We start from the raw sequence: 16,987 nt of genomic DNA on the forward strand, positions 1-16,987 counted from the left end.
AATTTTGAGTTATGGAAGGTGAAGATTGTTAGCCTGATAACCAAGCAAGGCAAGATTAAGGCTCTGGAGGAGCGAAAATCTACCATGAAAGACGATGAATGGGAAAACCTTGATAGTAATGCTTTAGCCTCTATTCGTTTATGCCTCACGGATGAGGTTCTCTATAACGTTTTGAGGGATAAAACTGTGGCTAGTTTGTGGGCGAAGTTAGAGAACATCTATGCAAATAAGTTCACTGAAAATCACCTACACTTAAAGCTATAGTGTTATACCTTCAAGATGGCAGAGGGTGGAGATTTAGAAGCCTATATCAGCAACTTTAATAAATTGATGTGCAAATTGTTGGATATGGAGGAAGTGGTCAAAGATGAGGAACAAGCATGTATATTGTTGAATTCTCTTCTTGCATCATATGAGTCTTTTAGGGACACGATGTGCACTACAAATAAAACCCTAAGTGTTGACACCGTTATCTCAGCCCTTCAAGGGAAGGCTATGAGAAAGTTAAATGGCGACATGGGGGCATCTTCCGATGCATTGATTACAAGGGGTGGAGATTCTGAGCGAGGTACAGATCCTCAAGGCCTAGATCCAAATCCAAGGTTAAGGGTAAAGGAAAATTAAAGTGTTGGAATTGTGGGTTATCTGGACACATGAAGAAGGATTGTAGAAATCCTAAAATGAAGAAAAAAAATTCAGCGGCTTCTTCCAAGGAGGCTAATATGGTCACATGTGATGAAGAATCAAGTGGTGGTGATGTTCTGTCTATTTTCATGATTAGTCACTTACACGACAATTATAAAGATAAGTGGATACTTGACACAGGAGCATCTTATCACATGACTCCTCATCGAAGTTGGTTCGCTAGTTACAAGGAATGCGATGGTGGACAGGTTTTTATGGGCAATGACAATGCCTATAATGTTGTGGCTATTGGCACAGTAAGTATTAAGATGTTTGATGGGATGGAGCGTACCTTGACTGACGTCAGGCACGTTCCTGATATGAAGAAAAGTCTGATTTCTCTCATTGCACTCAAGGCTATAGGGTGCAAGTTCACTGGTATTGATGGTGTCCTTAAAGTTTCAAAAGGGGCACTCGTGGTTATGAGAGCGTAGAGGCATGAAAACCTTTATAGGTTAATTAGGAGCACTTCGGTAGGTGGAGCGGTAGCAGCTATTGCAGATTCCATGTCTCTACATATGTGGCATGCTTGTCTGGGCCACATGAGCGAGCAGGGCAGAAGGTACTTTCTGATCAGTGTTTAATTCCAGTTTTTAAAAATTCTGATTTAGATATATGCGAGCATTGTATATATGGTAAACAATCTAGACTGTCTTTTAAATCTGGAAAACATGTTTGTAAGGGAGTGCTTGATTATGTGCACTCTGACGTATGGGGGCCATCGCCAGAAGTTTCCATTGGGGGGTCGTCATGGTTTGTTTCATTCATTGACGACTACTCCAGGAAAGTTTGGGTTTACTTCATGAAACGTAAATCTGAAGTTTTTACCATATTCAAGCAATGGAAGGCAATGGTAGAAAAACAGTCAGGGCGAAAAATAAAGGTTTTAAGGACTGACAATGGTGGAGAATTTACTTCCACTGAGTTTAATGATTATTGCAAGCATGAAGGGATCATCAGGCACAACACAGTGCGCCACACGCCCGAGCAAAATGGTGTGGCTGAGCGAATGAATCGGACTCTCCTGGAGAGGGCCAGATGCATGTTAAGTAATGCTGCGTTGGGCAAGGACCTATGGACTGAGGCCGTTAACACGGCTTGTTATTTGGTGAACCGGTCTCCTTCAATGGCAATTGAATGTAAAATCCCAGAGGAAGTATGGAGTGGTCAGAAAATCGACTACTCAGATCTACGCATATTTGGTTGTGAGGCTTACTCTCATGTACCGTCAGTTGAGAGAGATAAGCTAGACCATAGGGTCAAAAAGTATATCTTTGTTGGCTATGGCATTGGTGTGAAAGGTTACAGGTTATTCGACAAGGTCACATGCAAGGTCATCACTAGCCCTGACGTTGGATTCGATGAAAGCTCCCTATTTCGCATTAATGACAATAGGAGAGTCAAGAAAAGGTGATCGTAAACATTCAGATTGATACAGATGATACACAGGCAGAGATAGATGCAAAGACAGAGGTACAGGATCAGTTGGAGCAGCCACCTGTGAGAAAGAACCCATCGCGTGATCGTAGGTTACCGGCAAGATACAGGGATGACTCTAATATTCAATATGCCTTCATTACAGATGAGAGGGACCTGTCTACTATTCAGGAGGCTCTTGATGAGCCTAATGCAGAAAAGTGGAAGGTGGCGATGGATGATGAGATGGCCTCGTTGTACAAAAATCACACATGGGAGCTGGTGGAGCTTCCTGTGGGCCAAAAAGTGATTAGATGCAAGTGGTTATTCAAAAGAAAATAGGATAGATAAAAAGTAAGGTTGGTAGTGAAGGGTTATGCTTAGAGAGAAGGAATTAACTTCACAAAGATATTCACGTCGGTGGTTAAGCAGGTATCTATCAGATTCGTGTTGGCGCTGGTTGCTCAATACGATCTCGAGTTAGAACAGATGGATGTGAAGACTGTATTCCTGCATGGGGAATTGAAAGAGCAGATCTACATGAAACAATCAAAGGGCTACGAAGTTAAAGGGGCAGAGAAAAAGGTTTGCAGGTTAATGAGGTCATTGTACGACCTGAAACAGTCGCCTAGGCAGTGGTATAAAAAATTTGATTCTTTCATGGTGAGTTAGAAATTTACTCGGAGTGAATACAATCACTGTGTCTATCACAAGACGTTGAGTGATGGAAAATTCATCATCCTAGTACTGTATATTGGTGATATGTTGATCGCCTATCATGATATGTCTGAAATCAACATACTGAAGACTCAGTTATCAGGGACATTCGAGATGAAAGATCTGGAAGCTGCAAAGAGGGTTCTTGGCATAGATATTCATACAGACAAGAAGAGGAGAAGGCTTTAGTTGTCATAGGCAGAATACCTTGAAAAGGTATTGATCAAGTATGGGATGGACCAAACAAAGTCGATAAACGTTCTCCATGCGACTTACTTCAAGCTTTCTTCGAACAATGTCCTAATTCCAATAAGGAAAAGCAGGATATGTCTCATGTGCCCTAATCGAATGCAGTTGGCAGTTTAATGTATGTCATGGTCTGTACGAGATCGGATATTTCACAGGTAGTTGGTGTTGTGAGCAGATATATGTCAAACCCTGGCAAGCAACATTGGAAGGCGGTAAAATGGCTACTTCGATACGTTCGAGGTACGAAAGATTACGTCTTAACTTTTAAAAAGAAAGGAACAAAGTTGGTAGGGTATGTAGATTCTGATTACGCAGGCAGTATAGATTCCAAGAAGTCTACTTCAAGACACTCATTTGTATTAGCGGGTGGAGCAATTTGTTAGATGTCGAAGCTTCAATCCGTGGTGGATCTTTCCACGACCGAAGAAGAATATATGGCAATGATAGAAGCATTTAAAGAAGGTGTTTGGCTCAGAGGCATGATAAATTAGTTGGGACTTCAGCAGGAGGCCATACCGGTTAACTGTGATAGCGAGAGCGCTATCAATTTGGCTAAAAATTCTGTTTATCACTCTCATACTAAACACATTAATGTTCGTCACCACTTTATCCGACAGGTGCTCGAGGAAGGAGGTGTCGCATTGGAAAAGATTCACATCAGCGTGAATCCAGCAGACATGCTCACCAAGGTCGCTCCTATAGAGAAGTTCAAGTTCTATGCAACTTCTCTGGGCTTGGCGATGGCATAAAAGAAGGACAGAGTGTGCACGAGAAGCCTTGATTGAAGATATGATGAAACGAAGAGATAAGAGAAGAGGTCAAGGAGCTACATGGCTGAAGATTGAAGACTTGGTGGAGATTGTTGTCTGAAGCCTTAAATCTTCAAACTTTTCTATTGCTCGATCGGTCATGGATCAGCCATGACCGGTCGAGGGAGCTGCTCAACTTATCGAGCACTACACGACTCGAAGTCCAGTGAGCTCACTTTTTTGGTGTCCGAGACTCACAAACGGCCGCGGTGATTGCTCGACCGGTCGTAGGGGTCCTACAACTAGTCATAGCCTCGGCTCGACTAGTCGTAGTTACGCAGATTCGTTTCTGAATCTGATGTGGACTGTGGAAATTTGAGTCAGTCTATCGCAAGGTGCGAAAGGAAGTTGCCTAAACTATAAATAGGGGTCCCTAGGGCTTTTGTAAATAATATGAAAAATAATTATAAAGCTTTCTAAAGGAGTTCTAGAGAAATAAAAGGGTGTAGCAAGGGTGGGATTCGAGGCTATACGAATTGGGTAAGTCCTCTCTCTTGTAATTTCTATTTCATAGTAGATCTCTGTTGCTTTGGGCCGTGGTTTTTTTCCTGCAAGGGTTTTCCATGTTAAAACTTTGTGTTCTTCTATGATTGCTTGTTACTATTGAATTGTTATCCTAGATCTAGATCTGTGTGATTTCGCAGCACAAATCCTCAACAACACACACACACACACTCACACACACACACACACACACTATACACATTACATTGGTTTACTAAGGGGAGAATTGCACTCACCAGGCATATCAGGGATTTGGTAAAAACCCGGGGATATATTAGTACTTTTGCACTAAATTTAATTACACAGAAGTGTCCACCTCAATTGAAGCCTTCATTCAAACAATTAACACACAGAAAGGCTCTTGGTTGAAGCAAATAACTAGTAACATAGTTTTATCCAGGAAGGTTCTTAGTCGAAGCATTTCTTCTACCACGAACTTTCTTGGTTGCATTGATCATCACTTAATTTTATTTGTTATGTTACATTCATCATATTTGTGAGTAGAATTACAAAAAAAAAAACAATTCTAAAATCTATGGTAATTCCCATGATGTTCAATTAAAACGTTAAAATATGCAAGCCAGCTAAAACCCTTAAACATACCAGGAAGCCCATTATAATAAGAATGGGCAGTCAATCAATGAATTTTTTTTTTGTTCCCGTGTGTTAATACCAAATTTAGAGGTCAAATGCTAAAAATACTTAGTTTTCATCAGGTAAAGTTGATAATGAGCATTCTTACCTAGGAATGATGCGATACATTATTAAATGGTAGAAGCCAAATAAAAGATGAGCTTCTTATGTTTTCTATTTTATCTTTTTGGATGATATTTTTCGCCATTTCTTGTTGAAAACTCAAGTTGGTTTAGTCCAGTATGCCTTATACCATATTGTTTTTTTGGCCTAGCAAATACATCATGGGAAAATGTGCACTCTTCACACATGAAGTTCCCATGTAATGCATTGTTGGTGAACGTTCCTCATTTTCTTACGGTTTAGAAATACCAAATTAACTTAAAATTCTTAACAGGGCAGATATTTTGGGAGGATGGATGGTCATCCTTACCACTTCAGATTTGGGACAGCAGGGATTTTGGCAACTCCATTGTACATAATCGAAATTTCTTTTATTTTCTATCCCAAGTGATTATCCATAACCTTTCAAGTCCAACAAGAGAGGTTGTTTGGCACCCTAGAAAAGTACATATTTGGAAATGGAATCCATTTCCAAGGCTTAATTCATGTGTTTGGATAGCTAAAGAAACAGGAGAAACATATTCCAATTGGAATTGAAAATTAGTGTTTGAAAATCAAATAAATGATGTTATGACAATCCTAAGTATAGAGCTGCGATGCAGTAATAACTCGGTGAGACCGAGGTCGTGCCCACAGGGACTTACAATTGTGTAATTTCTGAAACACGTTAGAATTAGAACTAGAACTGAACTAACTACTAAATTTTTCTTTAAGGAATAATTGTGAGAGAAACTATTAATGATAAAATACTAGAGTGCCAAGGATCCACTTATGGCAATATCTTAATGTTAATTCACTATATTCAATTGTGTAACTCAACTGGAATGGAAGTCCTATCCTATCCAACTAGATAATAGAGTGGTTAAATCATCATTCATAAACTCAAAACAGATTTTGAACTTCAATTAAATTGGTTCCCACATCATGCACTAAAGTATCGATCGGAGATAGTTCAAAGCATCTATCATACCCGTAGTCAATGATAAATGAATGGATTTTGCAGATCAATCCTTTGAAAAATAGATAAGAAACTATTCTTAGCCTTCCTAAGCATTCAATGTGCATGGAGTCGACAATGGATCAAACTAATTAAACTAGAAAATAAATCTTCATTCAAACCAAATATCAATGAATTGTTCAACTATTAAATAAATAGCATGAATCAAAGTAAACTAAAGCATTAAGAATAAATGTAAGCTTCACCTCTTAACCATAGCTAAGAGATTAGCCAATCATAGACATGATTGAACTGAAACTCAAAAAGAGAAATATAAAAACTAAATAGAACTGAAAATTTGGAGGACTCCTTAGAGGCTTCATAACTCCTTACTCTACACCTTTTACCCTAATTCGTCTTGAAGAAAGCCTAAAACATCTCTTTAAATAGGAAAAATTCACACCAACTTGAAACTGACTTCAATTTACGCACTTTGGTTACGCTTTGGCTACCACTAACTAGGGACTTCGGTCACACCAAACTTAGCCTTGGGTTGCATCGAATTAACTCTCGGTTGCAGCAAAATTTCTTCAATTTCTATCTGAAGTCACTATCTTCCTTATGTCGCACCGAATGGTCTTTTAGTGTGACACTGAACCTAACTTCAATCGAACTAAATGTCGAGCCAATTTAATTCCAAATATTACCATTTATTGCTGGACTATTTTATGTACATTCAGTTGGTCCAAACCAACCATAGGTGGCACCAAACAATTTATTTATTTAATTGTAGAACTTTGTGATATCGCTAGTCTTTTCTCTCTCCTTTGCACTTAGTTTCCTTAGATCTTTAGCACTTAAAATATTCATTAAACACCTCCAAATCCCAAATATTTACTTGGTCATTCTTTGAGCTTTAAATCTTCTCATTAATCATCACCTTATCTCTCCAAATTACATTGCATAGGAAAATATACGTAATTGGATCGATTAAGAGCATTTATGCTTATAAAACCAATGCATAATAAGAAAAAAATATACAATAGTCCACACCCAACAAGTGATCATTCATGAATTAAAATCTACACAATTTGAAACAATCACCACCTTTAACACTAGAAATCACAAGCATCAAACAAGAACGGAGCCGACCCTAATTTTCTACGATCTACCCCAAAATCCCCTTAATTTCAACGAATCGAAGTAGTAAACCATCAAATCTGATGAAATCAACATCGAATCAAACAAAAAAAACCCTTGACCGTAAAAATACTAAAAAGTCATAAAATCAGCAGATTTTCCTACAAACAGGGGGGGAGGGGTGTGGAAGCGAAGATTGAAGGGATCTAACCATTTCCATCCTTACCAAACAAGATAAACACCTCCTTGAAGTCAGAGATATGATCATCTGTGAGCTGATCCAGCATTTTTCTCTCAAATTGAGCAGAAAACGATGGAGATGGAAGGAAGAAGGAAATATCAAGAAAGGAAAGAGTCTTCCAGGGCATTATACTAGGAGATTATGATTGGGTGTTGTTATCCCACAACCTACCTAGAGATGGATGATCTTGTCAAGGGATCTATGGGGCCCATAATGATGTATATGTTTTATTCACGCCATTCTTCCATTTTCATAGATCATTATAGGGCATGAGCCTAAAGAGCAAGCAGATTGAAGGCTCTAGTGGACCATACACAAGAAGCAGCGAGGATTAAATTCCAACTGTTGAAAACTTCTTAGGGCCCATAAAAGTTTTCGATCAAGCTGATATTTGTGTTTCCCTCCATCCTTGTTTACGTGAACTTATGAGCAGGTTAGATCTCAAATAAACATCATATGGGCCCTAAGTAGGTTTCATCAATGGGCATCACCATCCCCACTATTTTTTATGGTGGGGTCCACTTGAGCTTTGGATTTGGTAGGGCTCTTTGGGGCCCATAGTCGTGCATATTTTTTATCCATGTTATCCATCCACTTTGATAGCCTATTTTAAGGCACGAGGCCAAAATGGAGGTAGAATAAAGGATTTACTGGACTACACTATCTGAAGTAGGGACGATAATGATGCCACCGTTGAAACCTTTATATGGCCCACCATGATGTTAATTCGACACCCAACCTATTCATAAGGTCAGACAGACCTAGATGAAGGAAAAAAATAAATACTAGCTTGATTTAACAATTCTATGGCCCTAAGATGTTATCAATGGTTGTAGCTCCATCCTCACTATTTTAAGTGGTGTGGTCTACTTAAGGCTTAGATGTGCCTCATTTATAGGCTCAAGACTTTTAACCTTAGTTCCTTAGTAACTGAAGCAAAATGATAGACTTTTAGCCTCAATTCCTAAGGAACCGAGGTGAAATGGCGGAGTTTTAACCTCAGTTCCCTAGCAACCAAGGAAAATCGACAGACTTTTAGCCTCTATTTGTTAAGCCCCAGACTCGAAAACTGGGCTCACAAAATTTCCGATCGCCGAATCCAGCGCTGACAGCCTCCATAGTACCCCATTCTCGGCTCCCGGCACCCATACACCAGGTTCCGATCCTGGGATCCTACAAGGAGGATTTCAAACATGATTTGATTCGTAATGAGCATAACCATAAGCATAACCCATGAATAATAACCACAACAACACCATCACAAAATTCACTATGATAAAAAAACTTTTGAGTACAATGTGTGTGAAAGGAAAATACAAGATAATGAAAATAACAGAAACTCCAGAAGCTCGACTGCACACTCCAACCGCGGCAGGCTATGACTGCGTCCTGGCATCACTTGCACGTATCAATCGTGCATAACTTATAAAAAGCTTAAAGGGTGGTGTAAGTGTGTGCACACTATGAGCATGCTCAAAATGCAAATGTCAGAATAATGCAGAATCATGTTGATGAGTATATGAATGCAATCAGCCGTACCAAGGCTATGCGGTGCAAGATATGAATGCTATCGGGCATATCAAGACCATGTGATGCGAGATGCAACTCAAGCATGCTAATCCTCATCCAAATCAACATATCCATACAGCTCATCAAATATCAGTACAATTCTCATTTTGGATAATCACTGGGGTCTAGTACACTCTACACTAGCTTGCCGCCCTTATCCGAAAGTACAACTGGGTGAGTGGAAAAGACCTCACTATCCGCTTGCCAATATCAGGCTCGGCTCGTCGATAGCGAACCTATTCCTCGAGCTGATCAAACTCAACCTAGAAATTGCCCCTTTACTCAGGCGGGTAAGGTCACACCCCTTTCTAACCGACCACGACACAGTGGGAGACATAGCCTACTGGTATACGGCCCTCACATGCTCATGTATCCACTTGGTCTTGACGTTGGAGTCATCCTCTGATACTATCGGGTTTAAGAATTTTCACCCAGGGACATCTATGACACCCCGATGCTGAAAATAATATTTTCGGTATCCAATCCAACCATCCATGATGTGTCTGTGGAGGCTATGGTCCTGATGTCGCTAGGGCATACAATAATCACAATCACACAAATGCAAGTGCATGAATCACTCTACCAGACATGCAACAATCCTGCGTGTACCACGTGCTCATGAAGGGCAATTCCGCCTATCAGGGAGCCCATAAACAATCTGCCAAAAGAAATATCCTATGATCAGTCACTCCTCATATCAAGCATACATATGATGCGTGTGAGCGTAAATCATGGATCTATACTAAACATGTTATATGGTGATGGACTCTGTTCATAATGAAGATGGGCCTAGACGACTTACACATACAAGTATGGGCCTTTCAATGGGCCCTAGGGAGAGTGACAATATGAGCATTTAACCAACATCATACTTACAATGTGGGCATCAAACCATCATTGCTCCCAAGGCACGGCCTGCCATGAACACCATTACATAAACCATGGTGGAATCACACATTGCAATGGGCCTTATGTACATCCCATTGGGCCTTGACCCAAGGGCTCACACCAAATGGGCCGCATCACATGGGCCTCATATATATCCATGTGGGCCTCAACATCGGGCCTCATATATCATATCACATCGGGCCTAGCCAAATGGGTCGAATCAACTGGGCCAAGTTAAATGGGCCGAGTTGAATGTGCCTAGTCGACTGGGCCGAGTTCAAATAGGCCGAACCCAACTCATCTATTTTTTTTCTTGAAATCAAAATGAATCATATCAAAAGATCAATTGGGCCATACAATAACTAGTAGTGGAGATAATCATTTTCCCACGATTAAGTTCCAGTGGGCCCCATCATAGGGTTTATTTCCCCATCCAGCCCATTCATAAGGTCACAAAGACCTGGATTCAGAGGAAACACAAATATCATATAGGTCCAAACTTGGAAGCTCAAAGGTTTAATGGTGGATGTTGAAATCCACTGCTTTCTATAATGTGGTCCACCTGATCCTAGATTTGTCTTATTTTTATTCTTTTAATCTCAAGCCTAAAATGAGCTTTCAAAATGGTTGGACGGTTTGGATGCAACATATGCATCATGGTGGGTCCCATAGGGATGAATGGCATAGATAAAGCACATACCTCATGGTGGGGTCCCCTGCCATCCACCAGCCCAGCTAAAATGGCTAGATGACATAGATAAAACACATACATCATAGTGGGTCCCCCGTCCAATGGTGTGGACAGTGTGGGTAAAACACATACACCATAGTGGGTCCCACGTGAGGCCCATCATAACGTTTATATACCGTCCAATCTATTGGTAAGGTCACACGGACCGGATGCAGAGGAAAAACAAATTTCATAATGACCCAAAACTTCTGTAACAACCCTAAAGGGTTTCAATGGCAGACACTCAATCCACTATTTCTTGTGACGTAGGCCACCAGAGTTTCTCATATGGCTGATTTTTGGAGGGAGCCCACTGCCCAAAAGGGGCCGCCAAATGCACGGTGTAGATGTTTAACACACATCATGGTGGGGCCCACAGTTGGCACCCGTGGTCCCTGGCCTCAAGTGCAGCAGCGTCAGCAGCAACAGGCGTTGCATGCCATATAAATTTTTATTTTTATTTTTGAAAAGGGAGTTTTTCCATGGTTTTTCGTATGTGGGGCCTGTATCAGGTGAATCCAACCCAGCCATTGGATTCTACGGCTCAAGACAGTCCAAATGAGCCCAATATTTAGCATGTTTCAGTGTGTAGAAAGGTCAAAGTGAATTTTAATGGTGAAAACTACTGTTTCTAATGCTATGGCCCGCATGATTATCAGATTGGCTTCATTTTTTGGCTCAACGCCTAAAATGAGCTAAGAAATAGGATGGACTGTGTAGATTTGATCTTTGCATCAAGGTGGGGCCTGCATGACCAGTCCACCCCAAAAGCTCAAATATATATATATATATATATATATATATATATATATATATATATATATATATATATATTTGTTAGCTTGTTAGTACACACCCATGTTAGTACACGTACTCCATGTTGGCCACACCCTACTACCATCACGTCTAGCGTCCAGGGACGCTGGATGACATGAATAATCCTAGGCATCATGGTGAGTCCCACATGGACGTGGACCACTTGATTTAGGTCAATATTATATTTGTGTTTTTCCTTCCATCCAGGCCGCTAACGGGCTGGACAATGTAGGACCAACACATCCATCAGGTGGGTCCGACAAATGTGAATGGTATGGATAAGATACCTGCTTCATTGTGGGCCACACACACACACACACACACCATTATCAACACAAAAAAAATGAAAGGGAGATAGAGAAAGAGAGAGGGAGAAAGAGAGTACGGTGGAGATGGGAGGGACCCCGCCACTATGGGTCCCACTCAATACAATACATGCACCAATGGGTCCCACATCAAGTGGGCCTTATGTTTTGAAATCGATGGTGGATCACCCACCTATTGGCATCCTTCTTGTTCCCTTAGCCTCCTTAGCTCCTATGCTCAACTTTTGATAGTGGTTGATGGAGTTTTGATGGTGGGGATGAGAGATGAGAGGGTGGGCCATACTTATTAATTTACGAGAGCTTAGGAAGGCTTGGACGTGGGGTGTTGCTTGTAAGGTTTGAGAAGAGAGAGAGAGAGAGAGAGAGAGAGAGAGAGAGGGGATGAGATGATATGGATGGGTGATGTAAGGAAGGGAATGGGGAGGTAAGGTCTTGTTTAAAACTTTTGTAAAAGAGGGATGGGTAGGGGAGAGAGAGTTGACTTTGTGGAGAAAGAGGGATGAGTGATGGTACTTGAGGTATGGAGTGTACTTGACTTGACTTTATTGATTGATTGATGTGACATGTTGTAAAGATTTGCTTAAAATTTGCAACACGCGACATTTCTTCGGAATAAACACGGGCCCACATCTCCTGGCCCAGATATCAGTTCGGTGCGTGAGTCGCAGCGTTGGAACTACGGCGACGGCGCGGTCGCAAAGATATAAGTTTCAGGTTGAGCCGAATTTGGTATACAGGACTTGGCTTAGCATCGCACGCAAACGTTGAATACGGGTCGAGGATTGCCGGAATTCGACCGGAAGGACCGTGAAAACCTACGGAACGGTACGGATTACGATACGGGTCTGACACTATTCCTTAGCAACAAAGGTGAAATGGTAGACTTTTAGCCTTAATTTTTTAGCAATTAAGGTAAAATAAATGACTTTTTTCCTCAGTTCCCTAACAAGTGAGGGAAAAAATAAGACATTTAGCCTTAGTTCCTTAGCAACCGAGGTGAAATAGCGGACTTCTAGCCTCAGTTCCTTAATAAACGAGGCAAAAAGGTGAACTTTTAGCCTTTAAAAAAAAAATTTCTTTTAAACTGTGGTCTATATCATATAAGGAGAAAGCAAGTGAACTTGTAGCCTTGATTCCTTAGCAACTGAGGTGAAATAGCTAACTTTTAGCTTCAGTGTCTGTACAACCATGGTGAAGTGGTTGACTTTTAGACTCGGTTCCTTTGCAATCAAGGTAGACTTTTAGCCTTAGTTCCTTAACAATTGAGGCAAAAAGGCAAACTTTTAGCCTTGGTTTCTTAATAATTAAGGCTAAAAAGTGAAATTTTAAACCTCAAATTCTTATTAACTGATGTAAAATTATGAAATTTTAGCCTCAAATTCTCATTAACTGAGGCAAAATGGTAGACTTTTAGCATCAGTTTCGTACCAAGGTAAAATGGTAGACTTTTAGACTCAGTTTCTCACCAACCGAGGTAAAATAACGGACTTTTAGCCTCGGTTCCTTAGTAACTGAGGTAAAAAACTAGACTTTTAGCCTCGGTTTCATAACAATTTATGCTAAAAATTGAACTTTTAACTTTAGTTTCTTACCAACTAAGGCAAAATGGTAGATTTTTAGCCTCGGTTTCTCACCAACTGAGGTGAAATGGTAGACTTTTAGCCATTGTTTTTCCTCTCGATATCAACTGAAGCGAAATGGTAGACTTTTAGCATTGGTTTCTCACCAACTGAGGCAAAATAGTGGACTTTTAGCCATGTTTCCTCACCAATCGAGGCAAAATAACGGACTTTTAGATTCGGTTCCATAGTAACCGAGGCAAAAAAGTGGACTTTATCCTCTGTTTCCTAACAATCGAGGCTAAAAATTGAAGTTTTAACCTTAGTTTATTACTAACTGAGGCAAAATAGTGGACTTTTAGCTTAATTTTTTTATCAACTGTAAAAAAAATGTTGGAATTTTAGCCTCGGTTTCTCACCAATTGAGGCAAAATGGTAGACTTTTAGCCTCAATTTCTCACCAATCGAGATGAAATGTTGGACTTTTAGCTTCAGTTCCTTAGTAACCAAGGAGAAAAATGAACTTTTAACTTTGGTTCCATAACAATTGAGGCTAAAAAGCACATTTAGTTTCTGTTTTATGAACCAAGGCTAAAAAATTGTGGCTAACCGCTTATTTTCTTGTAGTGAAAGGGGATCTCTTAAAGGTTTGGAAGTTCTACTAATCCCCGCCTACCAATTAAAAAAAGGGAATCTAAGGCCTATTTCGGTGACACATGAAAATGAGTTCCATCCCTAGTTCTTAAGCTTGTTGGCTCAACTCAAAGCTTAGAGGTTGAGTCAACTTGACTTAAAATAAAGTTAAGTCACTTTCAAACTTGTTAGCGAGCTCAACTCATTTTAGACAACTCGAGACTTGGCCAAGGCTAGTTTTAAGAAGAAGAAAAAAGACTCAGACAAGGCTGGTTTTAAGAAGAAAATTGATAAATTGATTTGTCGTCAAGTAAAAACAATGATAGGTGAGCAAGAAAAGGTTGTTCACCGACAAGACAAGCACTGGTTTATTGATTATTCTTGTTTATTTTTAGTATAACGTCTTGTTATTAGTAAAATCTTATTTATAATTTATTATTAAATATCAAGTAGAGTGGAATTAGGACTTTAAGTCAATCTGATGTGACTAGATATTGAGTTAAGGTTTCTGTGTTTTAAAATATAGCTCCATCTCATTTTACTCAATCATAATTATATATGAGAAGTAGTCCAGTGCTCAGCCCTATAAGTTACACTGATTTAGGATCATGGATTCACATGCACAATATTATTTTATTTGAATTGTATGTTAAGTCCAAAAACACAGTTCATACGTTACCATTTAAAAAATTTCTTGAATCAGAATATCCAATCCATACCTGATTTGGGCTTATTTTCTCTTTCCAAGCAATAGATAGGATGGTCATGATTGCCTAACAAAAGTGATTCTCTACAATCATAAGCAGTCCATGTTAGGCCTTAACAGATGAGTGGATCAAATTGTTGACTGGACCTATTTTTGTGTTAACGATCTGACCATCCATATAGAATAAGCTATCAAAATGGTTGATATATATATATATATATATATATATATATATATATATATATATATATATATACACATATATATATATACATAGATATACATATATATATATATATACATACATATACATACATATATATACATATATATACATACATATATATACATATATATATATATACATATATATACATATATATATATATATATATATATATATATATATATATATAATGGTTCGATGTTTGAATGGTAGCCTTTGAACTATGTTAGATTTTTTTTAAAGACACATACTCACACATACCCACACAAATTCTTGTCCACTTGCACCACATTGGATGCTCGAACCCATGACCTTGTGTTGAAACTACATATACTACCACTGAGGCACCACAATAGGTACGTTAGCCCCAATGAATAGTCTAGATCATTGGATTAGAGAATGTGATTGTTAGTTGTGGATATTATTTTGTCTTCACCAAAAGGAAATATGACTTATAATCCATAATAAGATGAACTGAAAATAAATTTGTTTGCGATACTAACATAATACTACCTCATATGGTATTAACATCCTCATACCAATTTAAATTAACTTTCCTTAATCTACCACATTATTCAAGTAATATCCGTAGTCGTACCTTCTATTGTAACTTTGGTGAATCAGTGATGTAGAGTGGGTCACAGACACTTTCATGGCCAAGATGGACAAGAGAAGGCCCGATCGGAGGCAGAGGTGATAGGGACCATCAGGACCTTAAAACAATTGTATCTTTCAAAACATATCATATATAATTTTTGGGTAGGAGAAGCTACTTTATCCAACCAACCTCGCTATGTCGGGATGCCCATGCCAAATTTGTGAGATTTCATCAGATTGATGGTCGAAAATACATTTTATTTCCATTTTTATTACAAATAGTAATTTTTAGTTCGATCATAACTTTTGATCCTTCGAGTTTTAGGAGTCATGCCCAACATGAAAGGGCTTCAAAAAATTAGAAGAATAACGTGTTTAAGCCAAATTGGACACTTACTATTTTTGGTCAAAAAGAAAAAAGTCTAGTTGGAATCATGACCATCTATAAATAATAAGTTTACTATTTATACTAAGTCATGTTTTTAGGGAGTTTGAGTTTGAAACTCCATCCTAGGTTTGAGTTCACTATTTAAGGGCTTGTAATTTTTATTTTTTTAAAAATTATCAATCAATTTATTTCAAATTATTAGAAATTATTTTTGTTTTCATCCCTCATGGATTTAAGGAATCTCTGTAAGGAGTGTTAGTGCACTGATTTTTGCAGTCTATTTGTCAATCACATGATTCATTGTGTCAAGTAGTAGATTGGGCCTTTAAAAAGTGAAGACCAAAGACACACGTGAAGATATAGCATTAAGGAGCAAAGACCAGGTAAAATAGGTGCCTTAGTGACCGTATCTCTTGATCCAAAACAACCCATATACCTCTAGATGATCCTGACCTAATAGGAATAACTAATTGATCATCCCTTAGCTTTAGGAGAATAAGATAAACATGATAAATAAGACTAGTAGAGGAGTGAAGCTGTTGTGTAAAAGTTAGCCCACAAACAACAATTTTTTTATTGAAGTTCAATGGCATCGAGTTGTCATTGAACTGCCTTCGATGGCAACGAAGGCCCATCGATGGCATCGATGATGTGTCAAAATTATCTAGTAACTATATGATATATTTTCTCATTCTCTCGATGGCATCAAAGTGTAAGTTTCGATGACATCGAAGACCCCTTGATGGCATCGATAGAGAAATAGAATAGTAAAGCAAGAAATTAGATTGATTTCTGACTTTCTCGATGGCATCGAGGACACCTTCGATGACATCGAATGGTTAAGTTCAATGACATCGAAGGGAGTTCAATGGCATAAAAAATGGTCCAGATATGTCCAATAAGAAGACATCATATTTTATTTGGAATGTTTGATGACATCAATGAAACCTTCGATGACATCGACAAAGCTGTTTTCTACCCTTTTTTTACCATTAAAGCTCAAACTTTTTATAAAGGGCAATCGGTTCTTGGAAATTTTAATGAGTTTTTGGATCAATAGAAGCCTAGGAGAATCCATATTCATATCTCTCATCCC

Source organism: Magnolia sinica, chromosome 11 (assembly GCF_029962835.1).
Source record: "Magnolia sinica isolate HGM2019 chromosome 11, MsV1, whole genome shotgun sequence".
NCBI lineage: Eukaryota > Viridiplantae > Streptophyta > Magnoliopsida > Magnoliales > Magnoliaceae > Magnolia > Magnolia sinica.